Genomic DNA, 14,048 nt, shown 5'->3' with positions numbered 1-14,048 from the left:
CGCAGGCGGGGGTCGCCGCCGGCGGCGATCGGGTCAGTCTGTCCCGCCGGCCTCTGCGTTCTCCTCCTCCTCCGCAGCCGCAGCTCTTCCAGATGGCGACTCCGCAGCTGGCACCTTGTCAGCGTCCCGGGGCAGCTTATATCTTTTCTCGGAGACCCGCCTCCTGGGCTCCCTGGCTCGGGTCAACGCCACACCAGCCAGAGAGAGGAGGAGGGAGACAGAGAGGAAGGAGGGGAAGGGAGGGAGGGAGAGGAGGGGGTGGAACCCTGCAGAGACCTGGAGGAGGTGGCCACGAGCTGCTCACGCCTGGACCGTGTGAGCTTGGGGACCCGGGTGGAGGCCCCCCCACGGCGGGGTTGCGCGGGAGGAAGACCTGCCCGTGGAGGTCCCTCCGCAGGCGTGCGCAGTGGGGTTGGACCCAAAGCCTAGAGGTGCCCGACTACATTTCTGACCAGGGGCCCCTTTCTTAGTGGTGGTGATGGGTGCACAGCCTATCCTAGTCCCACTCAGCCTCAGAAGGAGGGAATCTGGGGTTCTACCTAAAACAGAAATCTCTTATTTTTTATTCAAAAGAGTGGTCACCTTGTCAGGTGTGTGGCGATCCATCGAAAAGGAGAAGGCAAGAGGGAGGAATCCGGTGAATGAACTGAACAGAGCAGGTTTTCCTCCACACGTTGGGTGAAGCAGAATGGGCTTCTGCTATCTCTTTCCAGCCTGTTGGGTCTCATTCAGAGGTGCATGCATTGCTAGTGTCATTTGATAGAAAATTATTCACTAAAGGTGCTTTTTGTGCATTGACGGGTGAAAGGGGAGGAGAGGGAATGAAGGGGGGGGTGTTTGTTTGCTAGGTGTTCTATATGTACTTCTGCGTATCAGGGAACAGCCATTAAATCCAAATTGTCCTCACTCCTACCTGAGAAGGGAAGCTGGGGGTGGGGGCAGGCAAACACAGAAGGGAGCTGTTGATAAAGGTTTGCTGATCTAGAATGAAAATATCTCATGCTCTCCTCAATTTGTCACGTCCCTGAATCTGGCGGTACAACTGCAGCATGCCAGCTCACTTTATCGTAGAAGTGGATTGGGGGAAGGAGGGTGTGAAGTAGATAGTTTGGGTAAGACGCCAGAGTGGAGTGTGTGTTTGAAAGTTGAGGCTATAGGGCTTCTGATGAGGATTAAATCTGATCACCTGGGGTGGGGGTGGATTCTCACTGGGCTTTGGTTACCCATATATCAGTTAGCAAAGTAGGGGAAAAGGAGAGGCCAGTAGGCCAGGGGGAGGTGGAGAAAGGGAGAGAGAGGGCAGGGGGAGGAAGGAGAAATCGAACTGGCCAGAAAATTGCAAAGGTCAGTGATGCAATCTTGCAACAGCTTGTCACAGTCAGTCAAACTGAGCCTTTTGGGGAAGGACAGGCAATAGGGCTGTTTCAGGCATCAAATATTTTAACCATTTCTAATGTTAACAGTGATCTTTCTTTGGGGTCTGAGGTAATCTTCCAGATAATTCGGCTAGGAAGACAGTAGTATCAACAACCATCCCTTTTGTGTGGAGATTGGTCAAGGTTACCTAGATAGCTTATTTAAAATTTTCCCTTTTAGCCTATACATGAGCAGTCAAGGTGACCATAGGCCAAAAAAGGATTATTTCTGGAGGATTATATCCTCCATGTACTGTTCCTTTAACCTTGTCAGGCAGGAAAATTCCATAATGAGAGTCCGAGCCAAGTTTGGTATCGGTCTTGGCATTTTCTTTGAATCTTCCTTATAATTTCAGAGCAGTTTTGAATGACTGGCAGACATGGTTTGTCAACTTTCTCAGTACCTAGGAGTGTCTCAAACATCTGGAAAAGCACACGGCAGGTACCATGATATGTAACTTGGTTTCCGCTCTAAAGGTGGGTCAGGCCAGGTTTGCACCAGCACTCCCAAACCAACTGGCCAGTACGTATTTCCTGTGATTCTGTAACTCAAAGACGCAAGCCACACATCTTCTAAGGTCACCAGGATGTCATTTATCTGGGGTTCCCCTTTTCTTCACTTCCTGTGTTCGAGCATGTCACCAACTCAGATGAGTTTCTTGGATTTCTTTTTTTTTTTTTTTTTCTTTGATAATGGAAGCTTGACTCCCAGGCTCCCTTCCCCCAGCTGGCTGATCAGCAGAGGGGCAGCAAGTGCCATGCATTGAGGCCACCTGTGAGTTTGGTGTTTGTTTCTGATTTAGGTGGTAGCTGGGGCTGAGTGGGAGCTAGTGGGTATAGAAAAGATCCAGTGTCAACTCATGCCTAGGGATTTCTGAGTATAGCTCCGCTATGTGGATAAAGAGGACATAGCTCCTAGGGGTGGGGGGTGGTTAGGTAGGGCTTGGAAACTCAACATGCACTTTAACTGAGCTGACGTCACTTTCAGAGAAGTTAAGCGTGTCTTGCATCAGGCAGGGCAGACACAGGTATAGCTACGGAAGTCAGACCAAACCGTAGTGCAATTAGTCATCCCATTTTGCCCAGGGTTGAGGGGTTTTCTGAGATGTGGGACTTTCAGTGCTAGAGCCAAGACAATTCCAGGCAAACTGGGACAGTAAATCCCCCTACCCTTGAGTCTTACCTCCATATTTGATTCTTGCCATTCCTAGGAAGGTGGTAAGGGCCAGTTTAAAATTTATTTGTTTTCCAAATTCCTTCCTTCCACATATTAAAATATCTAGAGCCTTCTACAGAGGGGAGAAAATCACAGAGGGGCAATACATAGTCCATACAATACACTGTCCAAGTACAGAAGAAAGATAGAACTGTCCTTACAACTATGCGCTGGTGACTGAAGGAACAGGGACTGCAATCTTTTGGATGGCTAGTGGCATGTGAGCCCAATTGCTGGTAGTCGTAGTATCTTGTTATTTGCTGCTTGCTGCCTATGCCAAGTTATTGTCCCTACCTGGGATTAGAGAAGACTGGAGAGAGCGATCATCATAAGAGATACATTAAAACTACTTGTATATCTTAAACCCCACTTAAATTTGTTTTCTTTGAGTTACTTTCATTTCAGGTAAGTTAGTCTTAGAGAGAAGACTTCTCATCACCTCAATGGACGATTTTAAAATTTATATGACTAAATGTTATCTTCCCTATTCTTGTAGACTTGAGTTCTAGAGTCTAGATGTTTCTGGGTGGATAACTTGCTATTATCATGAGCTTGCCACACTTAAACCAAGACTCCTCACCTCCTCTGCACTCTTTTTTTTTTTTGGAGAGGTTTTTGCTATAGGGCGCGTGCACTCGCCAGACAGACAGAGAGAGACAGAGAGACAGAAAGCAAGAAATCACTCCTCAGGGGGGATGGCCACACCGCAATCCCTTCTCTGTTCTCCTCTTGGGATCTTGGGCACACACACACATGCACCCAGCGTGAGTTTAAGCCACTGGGTCCAGGACTCAAACCGCAGTTGACCACATGGGAGTCCAGTGACATAGCCATTATGCTAACTGCTGGTCCCGACCTCCTCTGCACTCTTACAAACTAAGTCCACTTCTCAATATCCTTTATTTCTAGCAGCAACATATCCATTTTATTTATTCCCTGGGCTTGAACTAATGTTGTGGTTTTTTGGAGAGGTCTTCTCTGACTACTCTGTGCCACCACAGTACACCCTGTGCTGTTTTTCTACACAGCACCTGTTCCAGGCCTTTCTGTTGACATGAATATTAGCTTAGTCTTGTATTGTCTTCCACAGGTTACTTGCTAGAGAGTAACTTTCATAAGGCTGAAACTGTTTTGCTCTTCACTGTGCTTCCCATGTCCAGAAGAATCCTTGGTGCATAGTAGTTCCTTAGTAGATAACTTATAGAATTGATGAAGGGCTTCCCCACTAGACCATGAAGCCTCACAGGAGAGGGACTGTCGTGTTTACAAGCACTCGGAATTTTAGTAGGTACTCAAGGAAGCATTCAGGTTATTTGGGAGAGAGGAGTTGTTATTTATTTATTTCATAAGCAAGGCATTCCCCCCCCCTCCTTGCACACACACACACACACACACACACACACACACAGAGAGAGAGAGAGAGAGAGAGAGGTCATTTCTAAAGGGTCTTAATGCTGTGATCCACTCCCAGCCTCAGCCAGCCCCAGTTCATGGTGAGTCTGGGATACTCAGGGAGGTCTCCAGATGTGAAACTGGAACCTTCCCCTGTGGGTCAGCCTCGCAGAACATTGTTTTACCTCTGTGCCACCATCTGCCCCTGGGGGACAATATTTTGCCTTTAGTCCTTTTTTCTCTAACCCATCTCAAATACTGCCATCACATGAATTTCTCTAAAATTTATTTTTTTTTATTGCTAATTGCCTGTTTAAAGCCTGAAATGGTTTCTCATTGCCCAGGTGATTAACACTTGGATTTTGCCTGCTAAATTTTCTTGATCTAATATTCTTGAAGCCCAGGATCTCTGTGGCCCAATCTTCCCTACTCATCTGTCTTTATCTCCAATTCCTCTCCCACAAGTACTCATTGTGCCACAGAGGGGCTTCTCCACAGGGCAGGGAACAATGAATCCATTGTTCCTGCCTCACCTTCACTCAAACTGTTCTTCCTACCTGAAATGCTGCCCTCTTCCTACTCTGTCTTCTTTCCTTTTTGAGGCCAAGTTCATTTATGTGCTCCAAGAAACCACCATGGCCTATGCCAGCACTCTCAGAACTCTCCTTTCTGTGAATTTTAGCTGCCATTGTGGCACCTGCTGTGCAGGTTGGTACTAGATTGTGTCCAGCTTCATGGAGTTCTCATTGTTTCCTATGGAAGACCAAATCTTTGTGTCTTTCATGGTCCTGACAGACAGATCAAAAGGGCCCAATCAATATCAGTTACATTGACCTAAAAGTCTGTGCTGGCATAGGTATTGCAAAATGACCAGTTAGGATTCTCTTGGGAGGTTATTTTAGGCACAGTGGCCTGTTCTTGGCTGAGAGTCTTGGGGTCAAAATTGCCCAACACTTGGCAACTTGGTTCAGTTCCCTCCACTCTGGTCAACTCACCTTTCACTTCCAATCCCAACTTAGATTCTGGCATTTCAGCCATTGGCTCATTCTGGGGCACCCCTCCCAACTGCCCCTGGGACAAATCGACCCTGAGGAACAGTCTCTTTATAGACATTTCACTTTTGTCCCTCACGGCTTTTGGCCAAGCAGTACCACCATTGCTCGAGTATGCAGAGCGTGCTGGGCCTTGCACAGTTGTGTGGAGTGTGGTGAGGGCCACTTGCTGTTTGCTGTCTATATCCCACTTCCAGGTCACAATTCTATACTTTACAACTGTGAATCAGCACAAGGAAGTTTCCTAGGCTCAAATGCTGACCTAAAGAGTATATGGCTCTGGAGTTGAGCAAAATTGGGTTAATTCAAGTCCTAACTCCTCCACTTGCTAGGGTCTGACCTTGGACAAGTGACTTGACTTTTCTAGCCTCTATTTCCTCTTCTGTAAAGTGAGAGCGATGATAATACCTATTAAGTGGGGTGTGGTGAGGGCTGAATGAGAGCACTGTAAGGGGCTTAATGGTATGTGGTAGAAACAAAGCAATCAATAAATGCTAGCTGTTTTTATTCAGTTATCTTTCCTCCTTGCTCAAGGTCACAAATTCCCATTACCCTCTATCCCAGCTCAGGACATTTGTATTCCTTAAGGGACATTCAGGCAACTTCCAGTAAGGTACAGAAACATGTGTTGAAGCAGCCATGTATCCCACACTGAGTTAAGCATAGTTATGGGAAGCAGAATACAAACTGCTCTTGCATTCAAGAAACTTAAAGTCATGGGACCAGTAGTTAGTGTGATGGCTATGTCGCTGGACTCCCACGTAGTCGACTGCGGTTCGAGTCCCGGACCCGGTGGCTTAAATATGCCGGGCGCATGTGCGTGCGTGCCCAAGATTCCGAGAGGAGAATAGAGGAGAAGAGATTGCGGCGTGACCATCCCCCCTGGGGGAGGTGATTTCTCGCTTTCTATCTCTCTGTCTCTCGCTCTCTGTCTGGCGGGCGCACACGCCCTGTAACAAAAAACTCCCCCCTCCCCAAAAAAAGAAACTTAAAGTCAAGTAAAGGATACAGGCATGTAACTTGTTTTTACAAATATCAATATAAGCACAATAATAGAAATATATGCCAGGTAGACAAACAGAACAGAATGAGAAATGCATTGATTCAGTTTATGGGTGGAGGTGGTCAAATAAGGGTCAGAGTGAATGACTCCTGAGAAGCTTGGGGAGTTAGAGGACTGACGGTGTCCACCAGATGACTTCGGAGGGAGGGTATTCAGGACTCTTGGGAGAGACCTTGAAGGAGAGGACTACATATTAAAAGGGAAGGATGTCCGAGAAAGCATTGCTTAGCCCAAGAGAAATTAGGCAATATTGGTGTTAGAGCAACGGTCTTCAACATTTCCAGCACCAGGGATGGGTCTTGTGGAAGACAATATCTCCACAGATGGAGGGCGGCGATGGGAACGTGTTTGTAATGGGACAACCCAAGTGCACCACATCTACTGTGCACCCCATTTCCATCACTACCACATGGCAATAGACAGTGAAACAACCACGCATCAATAGAGTTCACGTTCCCACGAGAATCCAGCACTTGCTGCTGTTCCAACAGGAGGAGGAGCCCAGGCAGCAATTCAAGTGAGAGGGAGATGTTGCAAACACAGAGGAAGACTTACTGGCCCGCCACTCTCTCCCCCTCACCTCTCCCCATTCCCACCCCAGCTGCATGGTTGGTGATGGGCAAGAGGCCACAGACCAGCACTGGTCTGCACCCCTGTGTTAGAACATAAAGGATGGATTTTGGAAAACAGCAGGAAATGAGGAGGAGGTACTAGGTAGTAGCTACTTAATGAACAGTCATAGAAATATCACCTGCTTATATCTTGCCTAGGAATTGTTGATCACTACCTTCTTCTTGAAACACATTTTCTTTGACTTCCATACCATATTTTCCTAGTTTTTCTCCTACTCCATTCTAGATCTACATCAGTATCTTTTTCTTACTTTCCCTTTTTATCCAAACTATAAATGCCAGCATTTCTCAGGACTCAGTCCTTAAGTTTCTATTCGTACTCTACTGCGCTCTTCAAGTGATTTAGTTTACTCATAGGTCTTCCGTTGCTGTTTCCAGTGACATGTAACGCTGAGCTCTAGACCTGCATGTCCCTTGTCTAATTCTACATTTTGACTTGAATGTCTTGCAGGTATCAAACTTACCATGTCAGAGGTCAATGTTTCTACTCCATAAAGTTGTACCACTAACAATCTTAGTTTAAGCTTCACTGTCCCCCTAGTAGCTCAGCCTGGAAGCCATCATTTACTCTTCTCACTGTGTCACTTCTCATATGTAAACAATATCATCCTATCTCTTAATATATACTGATTTTAATCTGTTTTCTCTTACCTCTATCCTCCTGGATTCACACAGCTAGATAGTGGTTAGCAGAGATGGAGTTTCAAAATTAGGCAGTCTGGTTCCAGAGGCCACGTTCTTCACTACTCAATGTTCTGTCTCTATGACTGGTTACAAAGCCCCATGTCAGTGGTTCTTCACCTTGACTACATATTAGAATCACTTGAGGAACTTTTAAAAAATACCACTTCCCCAGGGCCAGCAGGTAGCATGTTGGTTAAGGTACTGGACTTCCACATTGCTGACCATGGTTCAAGTCCTGGACCTGGTGACTTGCTTTCTAACTTTCCATCTCTCTCTCCATCTCTTTTTGTTACCTATATAGCAAACTTAAAAACAAACAAATAAATAAATAAAACTAATTCCCTCAACCCTATCCCAAATCAAATAAGACCCTTGGAACAGGGGCTAGGTATCTAAAATTATTTATTTAAAAAAATTATTTTTTTTTGGGAGGGGGAGAGACTTTTGCTACAGGGCGTGTGTGCTCACCAGAGAGAGAGAGTGAGACAGAGAGACAGAAAGCGAAAAATCACCTTCTCTGGGGGTATGGCCTCACCACAGTCCCTTCTCCTTCATTCTCCTCTTGGGATTTTAGACACGAATGCACACATGCTCTGTGTGAGTTTTAGGCCATGGGGTCTGGGACTTGAACCATGGTCGACTATGTAGGAGTCCAGTGACGTAGCCATTATGCCATGTGCTGGTTCCAGGTATCTGAAAATTTTAAAAAGTTCAATGAATTTTCATACCTAAGTAGGGTTGAGAATCACTTCCATTCCTGCCCCTTGCCACCTTAGCTTCAGTGCCCTACCTTGCTTATACCATTCCCACCTCCTCTTCCTATCACTAGAAGAAGCCAGGCTCTTTCCTGCTATCCTGCCATGGGAACTCTGTGCTTCCTCTGCCTGGAACACTATTTCCTGGTATCCTTCGGGGCTTGAGTATGATCTTAGAGGTTGAACGCCTGAGAAAATTGAAGGTTCCCTACCATGCCCATGTAAGTCAAAATAAAAATAATATTCAATATAAAAATATGTGTAGGGAGTGACCTACAGCATTCAAACTTTACTCAAAGTATCTACTTACATGGCTCTTTTGAAATATTAAAAATTAATCAGCCTTTAGGGTCTTACTTAAGAAGTCTTTGCCTACTCTGATGTCTCCAAGAGTTTACCCTGTGTTTTCCACCAGTAGTTTTTATTTTAAAGAATTATTTTATTTAATTGGGGAGGGAGAGAAAGTGAGAAAGCAAGCTGCCAGGTCTGGGACTCGATACACGGTTAGTCCTATGGGAGTCCAGTGCCCTTAACCTCTATGCTACCTGCTGGCCCTTCCACCAGTAGTTTTATAGTTTGAGGTTTCAGATTTAGATCTTTGATCCCATTTTAAGCTAATTTTTTTTTTCTTGTGAGGTTTTTGCTACAGGGCATGTGTGCTCACCAGAAAGACAGAGACAGACAGACAGAAAGCGAGAAATCATTCCCCAGGGGAGCATGGCCATGCCGCAATCCATTCTCCTCTCCGGATCTTGGGCGGGCATGCACGCACATGCACCCGGCATGAGTTTAACACACTGGGTCTGGGACTCAAACCGTGGTTGACTACATGGGAGTCCAGCGACATAGCCATTACGCTAACTGCTGGTTCCTTAAGCTGATTTTTGTTAGTGGTGAGAGGTAAGGGGTCCAGTTTCATCATTCTGCCGGTGGATGCCCAGTTTTTTGATAACCATTTGCTAAAGAGATTTTCTTTTCCCCACTGCATTGTCTGGTGCCCTTTAAGGTGGGAAGGTATAAAGGCATGGGGAGCAACTGTGGATACTAGAGACAGTTATGGAGGAGGATGGGAAATGGGGGAGGATAAGAGGGAGGCAATCAAGGGGAAAAAGAAAGCAAAATATGTAAGAGATACAAAAATGGAAAATTATCTGTTGATAATACATATGGTAATATCTTTGAGCCAATATGCTGTGTATTCATGATGGGAACATTCATTTAGTATGCTGTTAAAAATTAATTTTTAAAGGAAAAACAAAGATTAATTTGCCTTGAAAAATCCAACCCTAAAACTTTCAGGTTTATTTTAAGTGTCATCTCCTCAGAGATGCTTCCATTGTCTTTCCTTTCAAAAGTGGCCCTCTTACCTTCCTGAGAGCCTCATCTCTCATATTATCATCCTTTTTATATATATATTTTATAGAGAGCATTGAAATCTATAGTTGTCTCATTTCATTTTTAGATGACTTATTTATTGTTCATCTCCTTCATGAATGCGGTGTCTTGTCTGCCTTGTTTGTTGCTATCTCCTCCTCACCTAGCACAATGCCTGGTACAAAGTGTCAATAAATATTTTCATATAATGAATAAATGAATACAGACTGGTGCATGGTGACTAGCCGTGAGTAGCTTCATCCCAAGGCAGAGAGGCCACTGGGGGTTGTCACTCTGTAAGAGATTGGCTTCACGGTGTGGGTTGGGAGAAGAGGATTCACAAGAGCAGAAGACTTCTATCCAAGGAGGAAGGGTCTGGTTCCCAGAAAAAGTTCTGAATTAAGTTGGGAGATGGCATTAGGGTTGTGCTATGATGTGGCATGTATGCTGGAGGCTGCCCAACTAATGCTTGCTTACTTTATCTAGTAATTTAGTTCATTCATGCAATTTTTTTTTCTGAAAAGGAGAGAGAAAGAGAGACAGTTACCCCTACACAGGGTCCCCTAGTCTCGACTGGCCCAGATCATAGGCATACATGTACCCAGCAAGCTTAGGGAGATCCCAGGACACAAACCCAGAACCTTCCCCAAATGGATCTATTTGTTATCGCTGCATCACCACCTAGACCCACTAATATTTATTTTTAGGTTGTAATTTCCCTGTTCATCTTCAAATTTTCAAGTAAAAATTAAAAAAATGTGACAACTATATATTTTGTTCTTTGGATAACGGAGGAAAGAACAAGTGTTTATGCTTTCTTTTGGGGGGCTGAAATAGATTGGGAAGATGGGTACAACATGAAATGGTTACAAGAAAGCCAAAAGTGTTGGGGACAGCAGCAACTAGATGAATTAGTATCTAACCCTAGAATTCTCAGAATTATTGCTACTTAGGTAGTAAAGAGTGACTCTTGGGTGGCTAAAGACATGAGATTACTCTGGTTGCAAAATTAATAATTTATTTGGTAATAATTTATTTATGTGTTGAATGTCCGTGTCCTGTGAGACAGTAACCTTCCTCTGGACAGTAATTGTGTGCGATTTGTTTATTCCTGTGCTGCTGGTGCCTGGCATTCAGTGAGTGCTCTGTAAATATTTGTTGAGTGAATGAATGGTTCTGGATGTTTTGTGGTTTGCGGTCATAAGTCAAGAGGATCTGCTGAGAAGTGATGAAGAAAACTGGGAGAAAAGTTCAGGCCCTAAGGATGAGGACCAGACAGAAGCTGGATGAAGGGGAGTGTCAATATGTAGATGGATTTGCTGGGAGGAGTCAGAACCCAGCTTCAGGACCATAGAACAACGGAGGGATAGTAGACACTGTCAGAGACCCAGACAGAAAGATTGGGAAAACAGCTCATGAGACAGAGGGGCAATCTGCCCTTCAATGCTGCTATTTACCATTAGGATACCATTAGGATACTAACCATTAGGATACTATTGATTCCCAGATACTTAGAGAAACAGGTATTCCTTGACCTCATTCCATTGTGGGAACAGGCTTCTTAGTGTATTAGACTTGTTGCTTATTGGCTAGGGTTAAGTGGATTTGAAATGACCAAAAGCACACACTATTGTTGACAGCATGGGGACAGGCAGCCACCAAGAGACCTTTTGCTATACATGTTCTCTAATTTTGGGGGAGTGACGTGAGATGCTTAAAATCATGCTTAGGGGGACTGGCAGGTGGTGTGGTGGTTAAAGGCACTGGATTCCCACATGACTGACCTCTGTTCGAGTCCCAGACCTGGTGGCTTGCTTTCTCACTTTCCTTTCTCTCTCTCTCTCTGTATGGTCAAATTAATCATAATAATAACAACAACAACAAATGGAATTAAATAAACAGTTAAAAAATGCTTAGAAATTCTTGCTTCCTAAGACCATTTTTCCATCTATATCCTCCTCTCCCTAGACCCACATTTACCATTTTTATCACCTCTCAAGTTTCTAAAAAGCTGCATCCTAAAGCCCCAAGTGCCTAGATTCATAGGCAGATTCCAAAGGTATTTCATTTTCAAATACCAAAAAACCACTGTTTTGGTTCCTGGTCTTTTCCTCCCTCAGAACCAGCTGTGGCAGATAGAATAAGATGTTGGCCTGTGACTCAAGGCTATATGAGTGGCTTGTCTACTTGAGGATAATTTGTGAACAAGCTCAGATGAATTTTCTTAAGTTCCTGTTCTCAGGGCAAATAAATCGATATTTATTTTGGGAGGTAATTTTCTCTCAATGTTGTACTGAGGAAGAGTAATAGGGTACTATTCATGGCATCATATTCTTAAAGCACTTGTATTAGATTTTCTCTTGTTCCTAAAGCTCACACTAACACAATGGTACTTTAAAAAGTTTGTGAAAGGGACCAGCAATTGGCATAATGGCTATGTCACTGGATTCCCATGTAGTCAGCCATGGTTCAAATCCTGGACCTGGTGGCTTAAACTCACACTGGGCTCATGTGTGTGCATGCCCAAGATCCCAAGAGGAGAATGGAGGAGAAGGGATTGTAGTGTGGCCATCCTCCCTGGGGGGTAATTTCTCACTTTCTGTCTCTCTGTCTCTCTCTGTCTTTGTGGCAAGCACATGTGCCCTATAGCAAAACCTCAAAAAAAAAAAAAGTTTGTGAAAAAGTGGAATTAAAGAATGAATTTATTGGAATCAGCAGATGATGTAATGGTTATATTGCTGGACTCCCATGTAGTTGACTGAGGTTTGAATTCTGACCCTGGTGGCATAAAACTCATACCAGGCACATGTGCATGTGTGCCCAAAATCCCAAGAGGAGAATGGAGAAGAAGGGATTGTGGCGTGGCCATCCTCCCCCCCAGGGGGCAGGGTGTGTGAGCGGTGAGTTCTTGCTTTCTGTTTCTCTGTCTTTCTGGCAAGTGCACACACCCTATAGGAAAAAATCTCTTTCTAAAAGAAATTTAAAAATTTAAAAGAGAATGAATTTATTTTGGTGCAAGTATTTTTGAAATCCATGCATATATATTTTTTTCACAATATGCATTCTCCATGAACTTTTTAGAGACCCTTCATGAATCAACATCTGCTTATTGAGTACCAGTTATTTAGGTTATGTACTCAAGGGTCATCTTTGACCTCAGAGACCTTTACAGACCATGTTTGGGGACAAATCACAAAATGACTCAAAATTGAATAAACATAAGTATATAAAATTGAGATAGTTACCAAAGAGTTTTCTAAAACGGCATGGAACTGATTGTTGATTAAATCATATAGGTACAGTCTGCTGCCAGAGTTTGGGAAGATTTCAGAGGACACAGAGAAGCCTTGCAGACCTGGGAATCTGATCTGAGTCTTGGATTTAGAATTTGGCCAAGTGCACAGGAGGTGGAGAGGGCGGTGTCGACAGGCAGAGCTGGATGGATCAAGCCTACGTGTGGTCAAAGGAGCAGATGGCAGGACTGAAGCACTGTATGATGGGGATTGTGAAAGTTAGGGTTTGAAATGCAACTTTTTTGGCTGGATCCTGAGTGCCTAGCTGAGCACTTTGGACTCTAACCTGGAGATGCCGGAGCGTGTACAGGACAAAGTCCTTTCCAAATCCAACTCACAGCAGATGGAGCACAAGCCAAAACCAACACACTGAAATGCCGCAGGCAAAGTGCAGAGGTCCACGTGTGCCTGTGTTTGTGTGTGTGCTCACATACATCTGATCCAAGATGGGCCGATCTGTCTTATCACTATTTGACTTGAAGAAGGTAACGTTGTTAATGTATCAACAAGCTCGGTCTGGGTCAGTGGTGTGATCTGGCTGGGAAGCCTGCCTTTCAGGCTGCTGCAGCAGAGCTGAGCCTCCTGAACAAAAGCCATGCTGGTATACTGTTTTCTTCCCCCAAGTTCAGAAGAGAACTGCTTCGCTAAGGACATTCATCCAGGAGCTTCCTGAGATTTTTCCCAGGGGCAGCTTTTTGTCTTGTATTCTATTTCCATCCAGATTTTTCTTGGACTCAGAGCCAACTTGACTTTCTCAGATCATTATACTTCACACAAAATATTCTAAGCCACCTGAGGTGACCCTTTCAAAAGCTGTCTGAGTGGAAATGTATTGAGATGTATTGATACACAGTACAACTGGAGTAACCAGTTGCTCCGATTTGCCTAGAACTGGAAGGTTTCCTGGAATGTGGAACTTTCAGAGTTCAAAGGAGGCCCCTGGGCTAACCAAGATGGCTGATCACTGTGCCACACACCCACATCGTCTCCTTCAGGACGTGCTGCCACCTGCAGTGGTTTTTCTCAAAGAGACTGAGGTGGATACGCGTCTCAGGTATTTCCCTGGCTATGATTTTCAGCTGTCTCATCTATGTTTCAAATATTTTCCAGGGGCATCAACCTTGCCACTTCTAGGTTTTTCAGGTCTAGAATATCTACCACAGCCACTTTCC

General features: G+C 44.6%; 1 protein-coding gene across 3 annotated transcripts in view; it reads left to right on the top strand.

Annotated features, from left to right (window-relative positions):
- Positions 1-62: 62 nt before the first annotated feature.
- LAMB3 (laminin subunit beta 3) overlaps positions 63-14,048 on the top strand; it is a 69,021-nt gene continuing 55,035 nt past the window's right edge. Inside the window, exons 1-2 of one of the 3 annotated variants that reach the window (XM_027776099.1) lie at positions 63-315; positions 12,880-13,930. The gene's annotated coding sequence lies outside the window, so the exon portion shown is untranslated. Of the gene's footprint in view, positions 316-596; positions 735-12,879; positions 13,931-14,048 lie in introns of those variants that run through there. The other 2 variants (XM_027776100.1, XM_027776101.1) reach the window with 2 other exon arrangements.

Source organism: Tupaia chinensis, unplaced genomic scaffold (genome assembly GCF_000334495.1).
Source record: "Tupaia chinensis unplaced genomic scaffold, TupChi_1.0 Scaffold000627_1, whole genome shotgun sequence".
NCBI classification, from domain to species: Eukaryota; Metazoa; Chordata; class Mammalia; order Scandentia; family Tupaiidae; genus Tupaia; species Tupaia belangeri.
Note: the sequence above shows the minus strand (reverse complement) of the source record. Positions and strands in the feature narration are given on the sequence as shown.